The sequence below is a fragment of the Scyliorhinus torazame genome, chromosome 6, assembly GCF_047496885.1.
Source record: "Scyliorhinus torazame isolate Kashiwa2021f chromosome 6, sScyTor2.1, whole genome shotgun sequence".
Taxonomy (NCBI): domain Eukaryota; kingdom Metazoa; phylum Chordata; class Chondrichthyes; order Carcharhiniformes; family Scyliorhinidae; genus Scyliorhinus; species Scyliorhinus torazame.
Window position 1 is genome coordinate 233,660,287 of NC_092712.1, and position 20,326 is coordinate 233,680,612.

The following is a 20,326-nucleotide window of genomic DNA, read 5'->3' on the forward strand; positions in this document are numbered from 1 at the left end:
CGTTTGATATTTATTTCAATTCAAAATTGCGATTAACTAGTTTGGATGTAGGCAGCAAAACTGGGGAACGATATCAAACATTCGGCAACATTCCAATATACAGCCTATTGAATATTTATATAGCAGACAAAAGCAGTTAAGCATTAAGTATTTGAAAACGGAATTTTTCAATTTCAAGATCATAGTTAGGCCGCCTTTGTGTTGAATATTTGCCGGTGTTTACTGCGTCTGCCATTTACCTGCCGTGTTAGCTGATCAAAAAAGTGGAATTATATTCCGTTTACATAATTTCGAAATTCTGAAAATATTCCATTTTAAATTGTATATGGGAAGGTGATTTATTCGAACTCATACGGTGTCTTATTGTGCAATAATGTGCTTTGCAGTACTTGAGAGCTCGCCAACAAATATTTTACTAGATGAAACATTGTTACATTTAAACATGAATTTGAATATCTGAAGTAAAATGGTAACTTGATACAACCTGCAGTGAAATAAAATACATTTCGGGAAAACGGGGGTAACGGAAGGTTGAAAAACTGCAGGCCATCAGCAGGTTGCTTTGTTTTATCCAAGACCTGTTTTTTTTAAAGCCACAATTTATTCGATGGCACGGATCATTATGTTTAACTGAAGCCTAAAGATGTGCAATTAATTATTATAATTAGCGCATTTTCTAAAGGGACATAAATATCCAAAATTAGCAAATGTGACAAGTAGACGACCTACAACAACGCCGTTGACTTCGCTGTAATCAATCTCCAAATATTTCAAAGGCCCCATGCATTTCACTCCATGGAATGAGTAATAATGTTATACTGTGCGCTTTTAAAAGGGGAGTATCAGATCCCAGCGGGAGAAATACTAGTTGCTGTTCCGTTTGGAGTGGCCAGTCGGGGTTCATTATGGAGTATATTCGACAATTTATAAAATCTTGTCTAAACATCTGCCATCTCAAATGCCTCAATCTGGCGGCTGAGGAGAAATTGCTTTAACAGGAGAAATTGACACGCAGGCTCTGATAGCTTCCCAAGTGACTTATTTCGCTCTGAAAATTGTTGGCGTTGGTCACTTCTCGTTAGCGAAGGGCATTTGAAAGTGATCCCCTGCAACACTTGAAGCCATCAGCCTTCGGGATGTTAAGTGTCTAATGACCCATTAATTGATCAAGCCTGATATTGTTAAACAGTACTTCTTTCATTCGGAAAGAGCGATGGCCTTTTTCTCTTGCCGTTTATCATTTATTAGAAGTGTATTTCTTCATTGCTTGACAAGACGTAAGCATTTGTTATAGGTGCTGTAAAACATTAACAGTGTTTTTAACTCCCGCAACAATAGTCAGGGCAAAATTATCTTCGTGTTTGAAGATTCTAATTTTAGATAGCAGGTCCAAATTATACACTTTTCTACGTTGTTCCAGTACTCCACAATCTCCCTCCTCGCTCCCATCAAATGGTCCATATTGTGGGTAATTAAACAAAAGCTAATGACTGAAAACAAACTGAGGTCTCAGTTGTTTAACTCGGCTACTCCCCTTCCCCCGCCCCCCAAAGTAAGCAACTCGGGTTTAAGAGTTTGTATTTGTAAGGAATTCGAAAACGAGTATTCAACAATATATTAAAAAAAATTGGGGGGGGGGTCACTGAAAATTTGGTGCTGATGTTAGTGATTGTTTTTTAAAATCGTAGAGTTAATGAGAATAGTCTTTGTATATTTGGCCTGTAGACCAAAGTAGTCATTAATTTGGCAGTTGCATAACAGGGACATAAAAGGTCACAATGTGAAGAAAGTATGCTCTATTTAAATAGTGTTTGATGTGAATAGGAACGTGTCTCTGGGGCTTTAGAAGAACAACTCCAAAGGCTAGCAGGGGCGATTTAAGTGTAAAGACAAACAGTGCCCACATCTAGTTCAGGACGTTATAACCGAGCTGATTTTATTGAAATGTAATCTTTAATCTCAGGTGGGTTCCTGCGGGAATCTCGGTGTTGTCACATATCACTGGAGGCGGTTTCCAAATCGGACTGCCACTGTACCCTATTCTAGTCTCTTCAAATGTCAACATCTGTTCTTAATGAAAGCGTTATTGTTTCTCTGAGAGGGACACGGACCGCCCTTTTTTTGCTGGGGAAAATATTTACCTTGGTCGTTTGATTAAATGCGAAACGCAGATTAAAAAGCAGAAACCCTCGCGTAAATGTGGCAATGTTACTGTGTGACAAGCTCCTTTTAGAAAGCCCAATATCCCTGCTGGACAGGAGTAACAGAGATGTATGAGCTTATTCACGGCAGCTGAAGAAGAATTTCACAAGCCTAATGGGAACAGTTTGAAAACCATAATGAAGACAATCAGCTGCATTTTCTACACTTTCCTTGACAATTAAATAGCCCAGAAAGGCAGTGAAGTCTTCGCCTTGAATGAGCTAATTATCTTCATTAAAGGTAGAGAGTGCACTGACAATACAGTACCACCCATTCTCCTTACCCTGCAAATTATATTCATCAGCCATACTTAACAGGAATTCCCATTAAATGCATATTACAGTATGTTCATTCAGTAACGTAAAGATTTGTTGTACCCTGCATATGTTTGAGAAAATACAAAATCATGCATTTCGATGGAAAGTCACTGTCTATGGAAATAGTGGTGGTGCTGGGTGGGCGGGGAGGGGGGGGGGGTCGTATGGGGTGAGGGGGGGAGGCAACATTAATCATAGCATAGAATTTAATAATTAAGTTGATCGAAATCCCTGTGATACATACATTTAGAATAGATACATTTAGGCGTCTTGGGAAACAACTTCAGCTATTTAATTTATGATTATATTTTGGATGCACAGGACGACCAAATGACACGTTCATAGCTTCCAAACCACACTGTTGGCAGCATTACAGTGTGAACGTCGTTTCTAAGACGAAACCCGAAGTGTTTTGTCTTCTTTTATTTTAGCACCATCATCCAACAAAATAGCAAAACAGCCAATTATCGGTTCGGCGACTGTCATTTGATAAATGTACCTATGTATGTACTCTACTTCAGTAAGATTGTTATGATACATAGATCACATTAAGCAACTATACATTTATATTTATGGATTTAGAAGCATTCCACATAGGGATGGGTCCCTGGCGAATATCATGTAAGTGAAATGCTTTCCAGAAACAAAAAGTAATAAAACGTGACTTCAGTTTAGTCGCATCACAATTTCGCGTGTTGTCAACCAGAAGTTGCTGTCCAAAGTTTTGGATGACGACCGATTTATCTTAATTATTGCTAACTGTAGCCAATCCATTAAGATCTCTGGAAGGTCTTAACGTACATAAGCCACATCAACTAACAATAGTGGCTAAGGTTAGTGCATGTCCCATTTCTAGATCAAACTTCCCAGGACAGAAATTAGTTTTGCATCTGGACATTATTCCTTGCCTGGCCCCGGATAACAATGCGCAGAAATGTTAACGATAGTTTTTAACTTCTGGGTATAGAACTCCAAAGTGCAAATGCTGTAATTTTCTAATTTTTCTTTATGCAATTAACCGAACAGTATTGTCTGTTGCTGGAATGTAACTTAATTCCAACTCAAATTAACGCCTGTTATTCGTGTACACGAAAGTGAAATGTTTATAGCAAATACCGTATTATTCATGCACAATACCGAATTTTAATAAGTACTTGAATTAATTAATTTGAAATATTTATGTGACAGAAGCAAATCAAATACCCAAATAAACTTCACACATTAAGCGCAGTTAAAAATAACGATTGATATAAAGTAAAATAAAACATTGAATTTAATAGAGTGCACATGTATTTGATTTTTTGAAAAATAGGTTAAATGTACAAATTATTTGTTTTTGATAAATCACAGTTGGCATGTAAAGCCAGCTAACTATTATCAAGGAGTAATATATACCGGCACTCTAATGTGCATTGCAGATAAATGCAAGCAGTCACTATGGGTATAAATAGAAGTTGTGTTTACTGGAGCAGGTCCCCTGAGCCCAGCCAATAGGCGAGGATTTGCTAATGAAGTCATTCCTGATCTGGTTATAATTTGGTAAGCAATGTTGCTTCTTGCCCTCGCCTGTTCTCCGCAGTGTCTGGCACAGGCAGGTTCACAATGTTCATTTTGTAGCCTATAAATAATCATTATGATGGAAAAGGCCGAAATGACAAACAAATAGACGGCAGCTGGGATTGATGAGGGTGATCAAAGTTAGTGGGCAAGTCCTGTTCAAAGTATCAGCATGCCGAAGCCCCATAAAGGTGCCAGCAGCCTCTTTTTCTCCCAGATCAAGGAATGGGGCAAAAACAGTGGATTTTTAACCCCTGACATTTCTCTAGAACAAAGACATGGGGACTTACACTATACGAATTACAGCACCTCCGGGGACCCTTGGAATCAGCAGAGCCAAATTGACGCAAATACATTGGAGAAGTAGTTTCGCTATTTACATTGGAATTCATATGGACAAGCACACCTGATTTTTGTTTTACTTCTGTGTCAGTTTAATAAAGGCTCAGAAATCGGAAAATACATTTAGCATGCAGTTGCAGTTAGAAAATCCAATTATATAATGCATAGTCCAAGAAGTAATATAAATATCAGGTCAGCAGACAGTATATAAAGAGCAGATACATATTTCTGCATTATCATTAAATGGCAACAGTTTTTTTCCCCATCTGTGCTCTTTCGTAAGTTTTCTTTCGCGTTGTCCTGCCAATACTTTGGCTTCCAAATGGTGTCCTCTCGCAAACGGATGTGTACACTTTGTTTTGCACAAATCCTTGAGGCTATTAAAATGTTTTATAGTTTCAAAGCCCTAATTGCTATTGTAAATCTTTAATAAGGCCCAAATATCCCAGATGCACAGGACTCTTCCCAATGTTATGTCATGTCTCCTCCTGTCAGTGAAAAATACCACATGTAACTTTTTTATGAGGTTGGGTGGAGTGGGGGGTAGCACATTAACAAGTCCATTGCACATCATAACACGCAGAATCTAATGTTACCATTTTGTTCTGTTATTGGCGTTGCATTTCATCGACGTTAACAAAGTCCGTGCTACGATTAGCGCACTTTCGTGATTGCAACATTTCGTTCAAAAGATGTTATTTTCAATTTAATGTGCTACTCCGGGCAATGGTCAGCTGAACGATGGCGATTTTGCCATTTCATTTCAGAACACAAGCAAAATCTAATGACACTTAGGATTTAAGCATAAACGCCAATCTATACAGCTGGAATTGAAATTTCTGTCTTGCTCTCTGCGCGGGATAATAGGAAATTCCCATATACCTCACACGCATACATTTATTACCTTCATCTGAGGACTTAAAGGCCGTTGTGTGTAGGGGTCTGGTAGGGGCGCTTGTCATAAATGTCCTTTCTGTACTGTAAACATTGCCTGGCCATTAGAGTCTGCGAGTCGGGCAGACTATACAGATTCTTCATCTGCAAGGATTTTTGCAATCCACATTAGATTTCTGTCATGCTTTGCAGCAGAACACGATATCCCCTAAAGAACCAAGAGAAAAAAATATCCTGACAGCTAACATTAGTTAAGAGCGCAATGAATAAACCCTTGCGCGCAGTTTCGGGCTAATTAAGATTCTGTTTAAAGTCCCTGTTTAGCAGATCTGTATGGAATGTTAATGTAGCTTTGACTAACTGTAAGAAGAAAACTGCATTTTAAGAGCCATTCTTCGGCGATAACATCTCTCACTTCTGTATTCAAGGTCTGTCCGAGCCTGTTACGAAGTCATTATCTCAAATTACTCCATCACTTCATTTTAGGGTTTGGGCAAGCGGCCTCTCCTTAGTGAAGAGCTGCCTAGCCTCACAAAGCCTATACTCTCTAAGGGGATAAAGGATGAATTAACCCAGTATCTCTACCTTAGAGAGTTTGCTCCTTCGAGTTCCTGCACAAATATAGCCAGAATTCAGCAAGCAGATTATATCTGTTGCTGGCGTCTCAGCCGAAATCCCTGAAGGCTTTTTGACCCTTTGAAGTTTTCTCTATTTTGCTTACACAGAAGTTTACATGATTAAGTCAGGTTTTTACAAGGCTCAACAAGGAAAATTTAATCACCTTTAGACACTCAACACCAAAAATACACAAGGCGATAAATCCTGCAACTTCAGCAAGCTAGAGAAATAGTAGATTTGATTTTTTTTTACCTTAAGCAGATAACTTTATAAATTGTTGGAGGACTAAATGTGACTTATAGAGTTCACAATGGAATGACATTACAGATGCATGTTCAACTAAGCACTGAAACTGCAGTTAACTTTACCAACATGTCGAATCCCTAGAAATGTTGATGGTGTGTTATCGCCTGGTGGTAAAATCTGTGACTTTTCATTTCACAAGTGCACATGACAGGCCGACACTCTGAAAATAGGCTCCATTGGGTAGTATTAAATAAAAGAGCAATGTTTCACATGTCTTAAACCCATTTGCAAAATGTCTGAAGGAGAGTGCTATTTTTGGAAGCAGCTTTCTTGCAGAAGGCGAGCCCTCTAAACAAATGCCTGTTCGAAGCTTTATAACGAACTGGCTGAAGGCACTGGCTGCCAGCACACCATTCGCTTGATAACCTGTTACCGTTCAGCAACTTTCAACAACAGGGAAAATGGACCATTGTGGAAACACATGCAATTCTACATCAGCAAGTCTTTTCAGGGTTATCTCAGCATCGCTGGCGTAGTTATACGCGGTGTGCTTGCAACATCAAACAAATGCCCCCCCCCCCCCCCCCCCCCACACACACACACTGCATTTTGCACAAGAAATAATTATTTATGTTCATCGTTCGTTTCGGCAAATGCGATGCTTCAAAAACTCTTGTAAACCCTCTCAAGCCCAGGGACTCAGCAGCTTCGCGGCAGGCGAGCAAGCAGTGTGCTGGAGTGGCATCACGACTCAGTAAGGTGATGTTTAAAATGGTTAGAATGCCGAAAAACCACAAAACTATGTTCGTTTTTTAAAAATATGGTATCAAATTGCAAAGGGCGCTGGGAACGGGGTCAACGTACTGACTACTCCTGCGTCGGTATATCATTTCAAATTCTTGCCTAAGCTCATTTTGACGATCGTATTAACTGGATACATCTTCTGATACTGCAGCATGAGAGATGTGGAGATGTTCCACCCACCCGCCTCCACAACACACGCACACACACGAACAACTTTGCAGTATGTCAAGTCCCCAAGCAGGGCAAGAAGGCTTCACTTTGGGACAAGCTTTGCTTTCAGGGCACTCGGCTTTCAGCGAAATCACCGAGGAATATTAGTCTTATTTCATTTAATCACCAAGTCCTAACAACGAAGATTTCAATTCATTAAAGGCACTCAAATATTCTGCCCAGCTGTTTCCTGCCGCTTGGCTGAGGACGAGGTGGAGAAAGATCCGCAACTCAATCCTCAGAAACGCTCGGCTGTGTTCAGCATAATTCATCCGCCTAATTACACTTTCATCTCTTTCTTCTTAAATGATCTCAGTTATAGACAGATGGCCCTTTCGCCATCCCCTCTGTTCCTACAGTATTAAATAAAGAATGCGATACTTGCAGAAACCCCCGCTCTATCTGCAGGCATTTACTACTCATTTACATCTGTGATCAGTCGCATGAAAAACAAAGTTGGGAAACAAACTATATATTAAAACAAAAGCACACACACACACACACACACATAGAAGAGAGCAATTAAAATTGCACACAAGCAGATGCCGATATAAAACTCACTTTTAAGAAGCAAAACTTTTCCTTTTTAAAAAAAAGTTTTGTATTGTCAACTGATTGGCTCCAAACTACGAACACGTGACAATGAGGATGTTCCACTGATTTTTTAAAAAGGGTTTGTGTCTTTTGGTGCAATAGTCGCCCCAAAGTGTGTCTTTCACAGCTTTGAGTGACAAGTGTGATGATTCCTTTTGGTCACATTAACATCACGAGCTGACTCGTGTCACAGAAATTAATGTGCACCCGTACATTGAACTGAACAGCTTTTTCTGATGATGATCTGGCTGCTGTATTTCACACCGAGTGCATCTTAACCACTTTTGTAGAAAACGTCACTGGAAGCGTTCAAATGGACTTTAAAGTATAAGTTCGCGAGCGGCTAATTCTCGTGCCATGTTATCCCCTCAGCAAACAGATTCATGGGTTAGACATGTGACGTTTTTGAACAGGAAGATCCTTGTTTGCAAACAAGAAATCCCTGCTGCTACCCTGGTTTTACCAATTGTAAACCGACTTTAACCTTACCACAATCTCATAAAAGAGCTAACCCCCAATATCAGATCATTATAAATATTCCTTGAATAAAACCAGCATCTTTGCAAATCCCATAATTGAGAAAGAAACTACAGTCCATACACAAGCTCAAAGGTTATAGTCTATCTGGATAATGGGCCTCAACAACCTCGGCCTAGGTTCAGAGCAAAATAAATAAATGATTGGATACAGGGAAAATCCTTTAGCCTTAAAATGTTTGGCAGTCAGATGCTGAACTTTCTTCTCTGTTCCTTTCTCGAGTCCACTTTATCTCGAGTCTCTGTCAGCATTCCTGAGCTTGGAGTTATCAGTTGCTTCACATCTCAAGAAGCCACAGCCTCTGGCTCTGATCCTGTGCACCTGTTAGGACCTGCTGGCACTGTCTGCACTGTGTTGAGCAAGTACAATTTGGCAAGTTGTGCCACAGCTTGGGGCTTTTCAGTAATTGCCTACAAAGATTTTTTTTCTTCTTCCTTGTACATATCTAACAACAGATGCATTTAATTAACACCATAAACCGTGCTATTCATTTGGTTCCCAATAGCAAGACAGTGTGTATAGCGAAAGTAAACAGATTGTACAACAAAGTGTTCTGTTGCTGTCAGCAACAGTTCTGAAAATGAAACACTTCCCTTTGACTTTCAGTTGGCTGACAATCAGCACATAATGAATATTAGCTCCCAGGTCTAAGGAGAAAGATGTGTGGGAAAACTTTAATTAAAAGCTTGTCAGTACAACTTTACCTGGGTGACATCATCTGACTACAATCTATTGCCGCTTTAGTCGTCTGTGAGTTAATGGATTGCATTCTCGTCTTGCCAAAAGCAAACTCTGCAAGTTAACTTAACATTAAAGATGGCCAGCAATAACATTCCAGGGAGCACTTTCTTTGCCATATTTATTTTATTAGCAAATGCTATTTGTTAGTCTTTTAATAGCTGAATTTTAGGAGCAGCCCTTTAAGATTAATTTCTTGAAAATGTTACTTAAAAGCTGATTGAAGTTTTATATAGTTAACTCCATTGCTTTCTGTCAGGCGTGCTGTTTTCATCATGCAAATTCAAGCAGTGAAATATACAAACCCTTAAAGACTTATAAAATCCCAGTTAAGTATTTTGAGAAAATAGGCTACATTATTGATGCTGGGGAAAAAACACATAGCTGTCCTAATAACAAACAAGCAAAGTTTGTAATTGTAGGTTTGCTTATGGTGCAGACCACTCTCCATTGCTGTCTTTGGCAGCCGGACAACAAGGGCGTCACTGTGAAGAGTGTATCAAAGTGGTGGTGCTTTATGTGATTTCTTTATTAGTAACAGAGCTGTAAACAATGAGATGTTAGAGGTCATGCAGTACAATATCCAAGAGTGTTAACAGTGATATGTTACTATGTTGATTTTGCACAAGCAGCATTGTTATTTGTATTATAAATCATACCTTCGTAAGAAGTAATTATATTCTTGAGTTCATAATTATATAATTCATATTGAACAATAATAACTCAGGGTAATTTGTCACTGACAGAATGGTGTAATACTCTGAATTCTCTCACTTGGCTATGGGCGTGTCATGAACACCTGGGCAATGCCTTAGGCATGACAGTCAACCACAAATCAATGCATGCTCTTTACACTATCACAAGTTATTTTTAATACACTCCAATGCTCCTTGAACAAGAATTCTGTGTGCTTTAAAGACAGTGAGTGATTACCCTTTAGCAAGGTGGCTTCACATTTTTGGCAACCCACCTGCCTTTTAGTAAAAACTGAGTGATAATGAATGTGTATTGGCATACCATTTACCAGTCTTCACAAGATAGTTACAGGTTCTTAAAATGGGGACTTTTACTTGAGTTATAGATTGGAATGTCTGTAGAATAAATTTTACGCTCTTAGCTTAATCATCATTATGGAGGTCTTGTGACAAAGGGATTGGTGTCCCTGTGTCGAAGCCAGAAGCTCTGGGCTCAAGCCCCAATCCAGGACTTGATTATCAATCTGCAAATCCTTCCAACATGCCTATGGCGGGTGGTAAGAATGAGACAGTCCCCATGCTTGATGCGAAGCAATCTCTCCTCAAACTACAGCTTCTGGTGACCTGTTTCAGGAAAAGATATCAAGAGAAACTGGCATAAACACCTGTTTAGTCTGCCTCATGTGCCACTTAGGCACAGGAGAGTGCAATATTTGATTGTTGGAAATATGTATTGCATTCGCTGGTGTTTATAACAACAAGGCATTGTTAGCACGCTAAAAATGTCTATTTTAAAAAATATATTTTTATTCTTCTCTTTCACATTTTCTTCCAAATTTACACCCACCAACAATAGATGCCCATATCAACTACAGCAATCCCATCCTCCCACCAGACCCCCAAACAGCAGCCCACATGTTAACATAAACAAATGACAAAAAGGAATCTGGAATCACCCATAGTCACTATTAACACACACAATCCTCCTCCCCCCAACCCACCCAACCCCCCCCCCCAACCCACCCAACCACCCCCCCCCCCCCCTCATGTTCGATGTTATCCAATTCTTGAAAGTGCATAATGAATAATGCCCATGAATTGTAGAACCCCTCCATCTTTCCCATCAGTTCAAACTAAACTTTCTCAAGAGTTAAGAATTCCAACAGGTCCCCCCCCGCCACGCCAGGGCACAGGGTGGAGAGGTTGCTCTCCATCCCAACAGAATTCACCTTCGGGCGATCAACGAGGCAAAGACTAAAACATCTACCTCTGCAACCGTTTCCGAGTCCGACACCCCAAATATGGCTCCCCGAGGGCCTGGGTCCAGTTTTACGTGCACTACTTTAGAGATTACCCTAAAAACCTCCTTCAAGTAATCCTCCAGCTTTGGACAGGACTAAAAGATATGAACGTGATTCGCAGCCCCTCCCCCCCGCAATGTTCACATACATCTTCTACCCCCTCAAAGAGCCGGCCACAATGCCGATATTAAAATAAATGCAGTATTTGGCCACTAGGTGTGACCAGCATTAATGATTAGTTGGAGAAAAATAGGGCAAAATTTAATGTTCCCAATGTGCTTGGTCCTACCCATTGGTTGGAGAACCAGTGAGAAATTTCTATGGGGGAGATCTGACCAAAGTATGTGCCTCACGGGCATTGAACCAGCGAGCATCGAGCCTTCATCATTAACCTTCCTCATTAATCAAGACCTTGCAGTGGTCTTAAATTAAGAGGCATTGAGAGCAACCAATCAATCAAAGATCTGTCATTCACTATTGCTGACAGTGCCACTGGGAGCTGTGGCTGCTGCTGGTAGTTCTGCAGGGACTCCACCAGGGATTGCTGTTGGAATTCTGAAGGTGGGATATGAGTCAGCGGTAGGTGGTCATGGGAGGGGTGTCAGTGGAGGGTTTGGAGGCAAGGGAATAGTTGACTCTCCGCGGCCCTCCCTTCCTGATACTGGGACCCTGGATCAGCTGCAGAGTCCTGTCAACAAGCGAGCCCCTTGCCCCCAGTGGGCTGCTGACAAATATGACAAGGCATGCTGGGCGGCCTTCAGGAAGCACAGGAAAGCTATACAAATCCCATTAAATTCTCGAGTCAATACTAAATTCTGGTGGGTTTAAGGGTAAACCTAATTGGCATCCTACCATGATAATCATTTTTATTAGTGTCACAAGTAGGCTTACATTAACACTGCAATGAATTGACTGTGAAAATTCCCTAGTCATCACACTCCGGTGTCTGTTCGGCTACACTGAGGGAGAATTCAGAGTGTCCAATTCACCTAACAAGCACGTCTTTCAGGTCTTGTGGGGGGAAACCAGAGCACCCCAAGAAAACCCATGCAGCCACTTAATCGTGGGAGGTTTTCTCGCCACTGGGAGACTGACACATGGCATCTCGCGCAATTAAGTGGCCTTAGATGCCATAATTCCTGCCACATGGACTGGATTAAATTCTTCCCAATGTTACTGTACTGATTTATTTCCTCCATCTCTCGTTTTCAATCTGGCATTACTTTCCTGAAGTTAGGAAGATTTGTACATTTCAAATCCTCAGGAACAATGGACGGAGGGAAGAAGGATGAAATATAGTTTTGGTTAGAAATCTGAGTATGCAGTGACCGTTTTTGGGTGTTAAGTGGCCTACTAAGCTCTTAATATGGCAGCATGGAGTGCATATTGATTTATGTCCAGAGCTGAGCCACTCACCTTATTGGATAAGGTAGACACACTGATGGCAGGGGCACATGCCAACAGCATTTAAAGTGCAGAATAATCAATTTAAATTAGGGAGCTGTGCATCCGGAAGGAACTGTTTTCAATTTTTAAATGCCCTATTCCTTCACTCGCCAAGTCCTGAACTTTCAAAAAATAACCTGGTACTAACTGGTAAGATGACATTCATTATCCCCTCAGTCTGGATCTTGGTGGAGTAAGGGTGTACTTTCTGGCATTAAAAATACGTGGGCTGCTGTTCTCAATAATCCTGGGGCTGTATTTTCCGTTCCTGAGACGAAGTGTTGACACCGGGGCAGGATTCGTGGACTTATATATCAGCAAAATTGGCGCTAAACCTGTACCAATTCAGTGACTGTGGAGGGGCTAGCACTGGTGCCACGTGGAACACAATCGATTCCAATGAAATAATGCTGCGGGATTCGCCGGGTCCGTAATTGACACTCGGGAGGCTGACACGCTGCAGCTGTATACACACATTACACTCCCCGTACAGACTCATCCCAGCCAACAAGATGGCACTGTTTGTGCTGGAACATGCCCATACAGCAGATTGGTCAGCTGGGGCCAGAGGGCATCTAGGGGGGTGGCCTGGGGCACCTATACGACCCATGGCCCTAATTTCTAAGTTCAAAGTGGGCAGTTAGCGGCGTGCGCAGCTGCATGGCTGCCTAGCCAACTGTGGCAATTGTGTTCTGTGCCCGTCCACCCCGACCCCACAGCACAACTCCTGGCCACCTCTCGTTACTACTCTGGCAAAGCCCCCTGCCAGAGACACAACTGTTACAAAATCATGGCGATGTTGGACAATTTCCATACCCCCTCTGTCTCTCTCATTAGCCATGATGCCGGTTTCATAATTTTTAAAAGCACAGGTAGGCAGCACGGTAGCACAGTGATTAGCTCAGTTGCTGCACAGCTCCAGGGTCCCAGGTTCAATTCCCGGCTGGGTCACTGTCTGTGTGGAGTCTGCACATTCTCCCCGAATCTGCGCGAGTTTCCTCCGGGTGCTCCGGTTTCCTCCCACAGTCCAAAGATGTGTGGGTTAGGTGGATTGGCCAAACTAAACTGCCCTTAGTATCCCAAAAAAAAGGTTAAATGGGGGTTATTGGGTTACGGGGATAGGGTAGCTATGTGGGCTGGTCTAGGGTGCTCTTTGTAAAGGCCGGTGCAGACTCGATGGGCCGAATGGCCTCCTTCTGCACTGTAAATTCTATGATTCTATGAACTACACCGTTGGAATTCAGCCCAGGCGGAGCATCACGGAGGACTCGGAAAATACCGGGTTGGGCCCGGTAACGATATGCCAGTGTTTACTGTACGGGTGTTCTGGAAAGCATTAATGCTGCTGTTGAGCCAATGGAGAATTGCGATTTGGCATGAAATCGGTGCCCACCGCGATTTCGGCATCAGAACCGATTCCCTGACCAATCGCGTTTCGCGATTCTGGCATCATTGATGGAGAATCCCGCCCCTGATCTTTTACAATCCGATTTTCAAGAACAATTCACTGGTCATTCCGCATAGTTCCTGAACTCCACGAAAATGAAGCCCATGTCCTAATATTCGGGGCACCACAGGGGCGGGATTCTGTGGGTATCGGCGGGGCGGGCAACTCTGGCGGGAATGAGTCACGTGAACCACTCCGGCGTCGGGCCGGCCCAAAGGTGCAGAATCCTCCGCACCTTCAGGGGCTAGGCTGGCGCCAGAGTGGTTTGCGTCGCGTGTGCTGGCGTCATCCTAGCGCATGCGCAGGGGGGGTATCTTCTCAATGTCAGCCATGGCGGAGGACCACAGCAGCCGATACGGAGGAATAGAGTGCCCCCAAGGCACAGGCCCGCCTGCGGATCGGTGGGCCCCGATCGTGGGCCAGGCCACCATGGGGGCAGATCCCCCCGCGCCCCCCCGAGGACCCCGGAGGCCACCTGCGCCGTCAGGTCCCGCCGGTAAGGACCTACTCTAATTTACGCTGGCGGGACCGGCAAAAAACGGGTGGCCACTCGGCCCATCGCAGGCCGGAGAATCGCCAAATCCCCGGTGCCGGAGAATTCGGCAGCCGGCGGGCGCGGGATTCACGCCGCCCTCCGGCAATTCTCCGACCCGGCGGTGGGTCAGACCTCTCAATTCAGATAATGAAATCATACCCAGCACACTCACACCAATTGTTAAGTCACTAATATTAAATGTTCTTTTGAGAGACCTATTGACATAAACTGAATGTTTCGAAATTTTGGGGTAAATTTTAAATTAGTTTGTTAAAGTTAACTTTGGGATTTTTTACCAAAACTGCTGTCGAATTGGCAAAGCTGCACTGTCCCAAATAGTTTGAACATGCTGACTGAAATCTAAATATACTCAGATAAATGAGCCAAGTTTTGATGCAGGCACCACTAATATTGAAAAATAAAGGACAGATAATAAGGTAAATCAAGACGTAAAGGATAAGTGGAGCTTCTTGGGGCTATTGAGGTGCATTTTCATTACAATGGAACATCCATATGTAACAAGTGAGACTTTGTAACAATACTACAGGCACAGTAAGTACAGTCTGAAGCTGGCCAATCTATCAGTGGGAAGAAGTAGAGTGACTGTAAAGAGGAAATCGCACCCAAATTCACTTCAGTAATCAGTTTGTATCTTTAAAATCCACGGTTTCCCCGTGGGCAAGGATGGAAAGATTATTTTTCTGAATGATGTTACTGAAGCAGTTGGATTTTTATGTCACTCCAACTGTCTTATGGTCACTTTAAGTCACAGAGTTTTGAAATTGAATTCAAATTCTCAAACTGTCAGGGTGGAGGTGTGAGAACTCTTGTTCTTTGTATTCCTAGTCCATTAACCACCAGGTAATTTTAACTTCATTGTAAGAGCAAAGCACTTTGCACCAACACTCAATTTTCAGTGCAAATGCATCCATCGAAGAACATTGGAGGAAAGGAAAAGCATGGAAGGTGAAGTTTCTAGGTCGCGGGAAAGGAGAAGTTGGAGTAGGACTGGGTGAATTCAAATATATCCAAATAAATTGACTTAATTCAGATCAATTTTGAAACCAAAGTGACTTCCTAGTTCCTGACAACAGTTTAGGAACCAGTTTGTATCCTTGTGAAGTGGTCCTAAACATATGTATTAACATTAACAAATGATTTCAGCGAAATAATAATTACATTTTCTGGAGAGAGGTTATTATGGCCTGGCCCCTGTGATTATGTGAAAAGGCTGAATTAATTCAGATCAGCATTCAGTAGGTCTTTGGCAATTTTCCCATTTAGCAGCAAGTTTATTTAGAAAGAATCAGTTTATTACAATACAACGTCATTATGTGCGACATCCACACTGTCAAACTGTAAAACAGATGAGACAAGAAACATTATCCTTCATCAGTTTCACACTGTGCATGGTGGTTTTCTGATAGAAAGGCAATTTATATTGCAGAATTATAAATCTCTAATACTGCCGTACAAATATTCTGTAAAATATATAGCTTTGTATTCTGCAAACACTTTACAATTGTGTTTCATTGATTAACACACCCCATGGTGGGTGTATCTGTCTTTCTAAGTTAAGAATATAGCGCGAGTATCCCAGACTTCGTAATATTCTGAATTTACCTGTTTATTGAAAACATTAATGTATCCATTTTGTAATATTGTACAAGGAATGCAGAACAACCTCAACTTGTGATCCTTAGTGTGGCAATTTATAGACTCTTTGACTGGCAGACTTACATTTATGAAAATATCAATAAATAAATAAATAAATAAAAGCAACACTACCTGGTCATGCAATTTTACAATGCAGTGGAACATAGCACAGTGCCTGAGAGTGGTGGAAAACTGCTTTAATCACGCAGTCTGCAATTTAACCATGCTATTTGGTGGAAGCTGAACTCCTATCAGGCACCTCAGAGCAATTGATTAAGGATATCCAGAAACAGACTGACCCCCTTGAACTTTAATAACAAGAAATATGCAACATAGTGAAAAAATACAATTATTAATGCAATATGCATAAAATGGCACATTAAATCTTTCAGCTGTCATCTTAATGGTGGACGTATTCTTGCTCAAGTTCAACATCAATACAAAGCTGAAGTCACTGACTCTCAGGCAAAGTAAAAATAATATTTCCATCAGATTGTCTCACTGAGCTTAATTTTGGCACCAAGTCACACACTGATGGTGGTCTCAGACTGCATTTACTCCATAAACACAGCATTGGTTTTGAAATCAAGCCTTTTTGCACAGTTTAAGCATGACCGCACCCTTAGAGTCAGCAGTTTCAACTATTGCAGAAACTATATGATCCTCCATACTTACTTTCTTAGTTTATGTTTAAAATGACAAGTACACTTATTTTTACATCCTCTTTAAGCAAAGAAATGAGCTGGTTAAATTTTGCTGATAGACGAATGTGGTCTATGGACAGCCGACGATACAATAGGCCAAAGAAGGGGTAATACTGCTCAAAAATGCAGATGATAATTCCCTGCCATAATAAGCTCCAAATTATCTTACAGTGAGAATAAGAAACATAATGACATTATTTACAAACCATTGTTTTTATTTTGCCTCTAATTTTCTTGTAAGAACTGAATTGCCTGATATAATTCCATTTGTGCATAGAATAATCCAATTGAACGAGTCAGTGTTAAAAGTGTTACGTGGGTATGGGATATTGGAACCAAAGCTGAAGTTACTTACACCTGACATCCATGCATTTTCTGGCATAAAGTATGAAAGAGTGATCAGAACTGGAATCTCTGACTGCAATTTCTCCTCTCCAACTCAGGAGTGCTCGGACCTACCACAGGCACTGTGGTCCTGGTTGAGATCATGTAGCTCGGTGATGTTATCATTTTCAAAATAATTTTCGATCAATCTTTTGCAAAACAATATGAGGGGTGATGACGTGGGGAATAAATTAAGAAAAAAAATATTGCGTCCCATTACAGAGGCTGGTTAAATTCAGTTAATTAATATAAAAATAAAATAAGCTAGTCTCAGTAATGTTAACCATGAAACTGTCATTGATTGTCGTAATCTGGTTCACTAATGTCCTTTTGGGAAGGTAATCGGCCATCCTTACCCAGCCTGGCCTACATGTTACGAAAGACACATAGCAACGTGGTTGACTCACAACTGTCCTCTGAAATGTAATGTTCAACGGAAATTAGGGATAGGGAACAAAATGCTGGCTTTGCTAAAATGACCACATCTCATGAAAGAATGAAAGAGATTCATATGCCATGTTTTCAAACCGATTGACAATCGATTAAGTTATTTTGTGAAGCATAGCCACTGTTATAATGTATGGCACTGTTTTCCACATTTTTGCATCTAGAGTTATCACAAAAGGCAGGAGAGTGTGAATTAGATACTCAGTGATGTACATTTTTGATGTTTTTTTACAGGGAAGACTAAATGTTGCCACAGAAAAAAGACTTGATATTCTATTGGTGGTAACCAGAATGGGTGGCACTGCCAAATATGCCAGCAATTAGAAACCTAATCACAGCAGTAGAACTGAACTAGTGCCACATTTCTGATTTTAGTATGCATTTGCTGTCAAGATATAGTGAAAAGAAAAGCCGCCTATGAAAGGTGGCATGTGACTGGAATTATCGACTCACCACCTAGTTTTCCCTTTGACATGACAAATTGACTAGTGGCAGAGATAAGATCAACTGGTGTTTGCTGTGATCCCTTCCAATGCAACTTTATTTCTTGTTCCTGCATTCTATGGGGAAAAAAAGTATTGCATTTATACTGGTCTTTACTAGTCAGTTTACTCAGCTGAAATGAACCTGTAAGAACATGTTCAGTTGGGGATCAATGTGATACAGAAAAAGAGGCAAGCTAGAAAAATAGTTTGCCATGCGCTAAATTGAGAAGAATCAAAAATGGATGGCAGATTGTGTAAATTCCACTGAACATGTATTTGTGCAGATAGATTTAATGGATAATATCAAGAGGGGGAAATTAAACAATCAAATAAGAGTAGAGTTTCCCTCTAATAAACAGCACGATAGTGGTTATCACTGTTGCTTCACAGCGCCAGGGTCGATTCCTGGCTTGGTTCACTGTCTGTGCGGAGTCTGCACGTTCTCCCTGTGTCTGTGTGGGTTTCCTCCGGGTGCTCTGGTTTCCTCCCCCAAGTCCCGAAAGACATGCTGTTAGGTAATTTGGACATTCTGAATTCTCCCTCTGTGTACCCGAACAGGCACCGGAATGTGGCGACTAGGGACATTTCACAGTAACTTCATTGCAGTGTTAATGCAAGCCTACTTGTGACAATAAAGATTATTATTGACCATCAAATGAAAAATGTTGCTCACGGCATCTTAGTCCCAATGCTAAAATAATCCACAATGCACAAGTGAGCCTTTTTTATTTCTAGGTCACTAATCTTGAAAGGATAGTTTAGTGAGTGCTGAATGTTTCAACATTAATGATTTGTCACACTGGTGGCAGACACAAATGATATGGGGCGAGATTCTCTGGCCTCCCAGCCGCATGTTTTTCGGCAGTGGGAGGTGGCGCATCGTTTGCTGGCAGTGACATTCTTTGCTCCCGCTGCTGTCAATTTGATTTCCCATTGAAGCCATCCCATGCCGCCAGGAAACCCACGAGTGAGGGTGCACTGCCGGCAGGACCAGCGAATCCGACCTCCAGCAAACAGTGGAGAATTCCAAGTCTGGAAACTTAAAATGGCAACCTGACAGCTCTCCACAGAGGGGGGGAAAACAATACTACTATTTAACTTCAGAACGTCTTCTGTATGTTATAAGCTTTTAAGAAAATTATTTTAGTTACTTAAATGGAAGCATTTAGTATATGTTATGTTCCCCCTGCACATGTAATCTCCTTTGGGGTTTTTAAAGCTGATTTATAGGCAGTTGTTAGATGTTAGTTGGAGACTTCTCAGACTCAGTTTACTTAGTCAACAAATGCCTCTGTTAATACAACGGATGAAGGCATTTGATGTAAATATATTCTTATGATAATACTGCACACATTATTTTTTGTAACACAGAGTTCTGTTGCTAAAACACAATAACTTTAAAAAAACTCACACGTGCACGTTAGCAACTACTGTATTTTTTCAAATTGTGACAAGTTCAGCATTAACATGAAAAAATGTGAACTCGCAATTGATAACCTTACACAATTTAATTGAACAGCGACCAGGATTTTCCCAGCAATGTCAAAATGTACATATAAGCTGAAATGCATAGAAACTGAGCCCTCAGAGAAATATTAAAATTGTATCAGCAAGGCAAGGATCTCACACATTTCAGTATAAATGCAAGATCTCTTGAAGAGTCTAAAATGATTATGAAAGCTCACACAAATGTGAAGCAGGGTCTCCTAGGAGAATAAATTCATCCTCTATTTTATGTGATATGATTAGATGTAAATTAAATCTTTATTCACTGTCACTTTAAATTTATACTATCTATTTAAAAGGGGCCTTTGTCTTCTCATGGCAGAGTTAAGATTCTGTCTGTTGACTACAGCACTTGGTGGTGAAGCCAAGCTTGTGTACAGATGTTATTTATTATGGTGATTGATTATCATTTGTATGTCGTTTCATTGGGCTGAGAGTGATGTTCTTGGAGTTTTACCAGAATCTCACCACCTAGTAAGAAAATGCCATATTACCATCTCATATTATATATATACATTTATATATATACACACACATATACAGAATGAAGACCCATGACAGCTCATTTTGCAGCTTTTATTCTCTCTCTTTCTTCCATGCTTCCCTCCTCTCTGTGTATGAAATAATCTTCACACTTCCCTTCTGTTTTCTTTATTGTGCT

The 20,326-nt window shown here is 41.1% G+C and overlaps 1 long non-coding RNA gene across 2 annotated transcripts in view; it reads right to left on the reverse strand.

Annotated features, from left to right (window-relative positions):
- Nucleotides 1-2,907: 2,907 nt before the first annotated feature.
- Nucleotides 2,908-20,326, reverse strand: part of LOC140425784 (uncharacterized) — a 30,885-nt gene continuing 13,466 nt past the window's right edge. The window contains exon 5 of one of the 2 annotated variants that reach the window (XR_011948002.1): nucleotides 2,908-4,906. This is a non-coding gene — a long non-coding RNA (uncharacterized lncRNA). Of the gene's footprint in view, nucleotides 4,907-19,583; nucleotides 20,137-20,326 lie in introns of those variants that run through there. The other variant, XR_011948003.1, reaches the window with a different exon arrangement.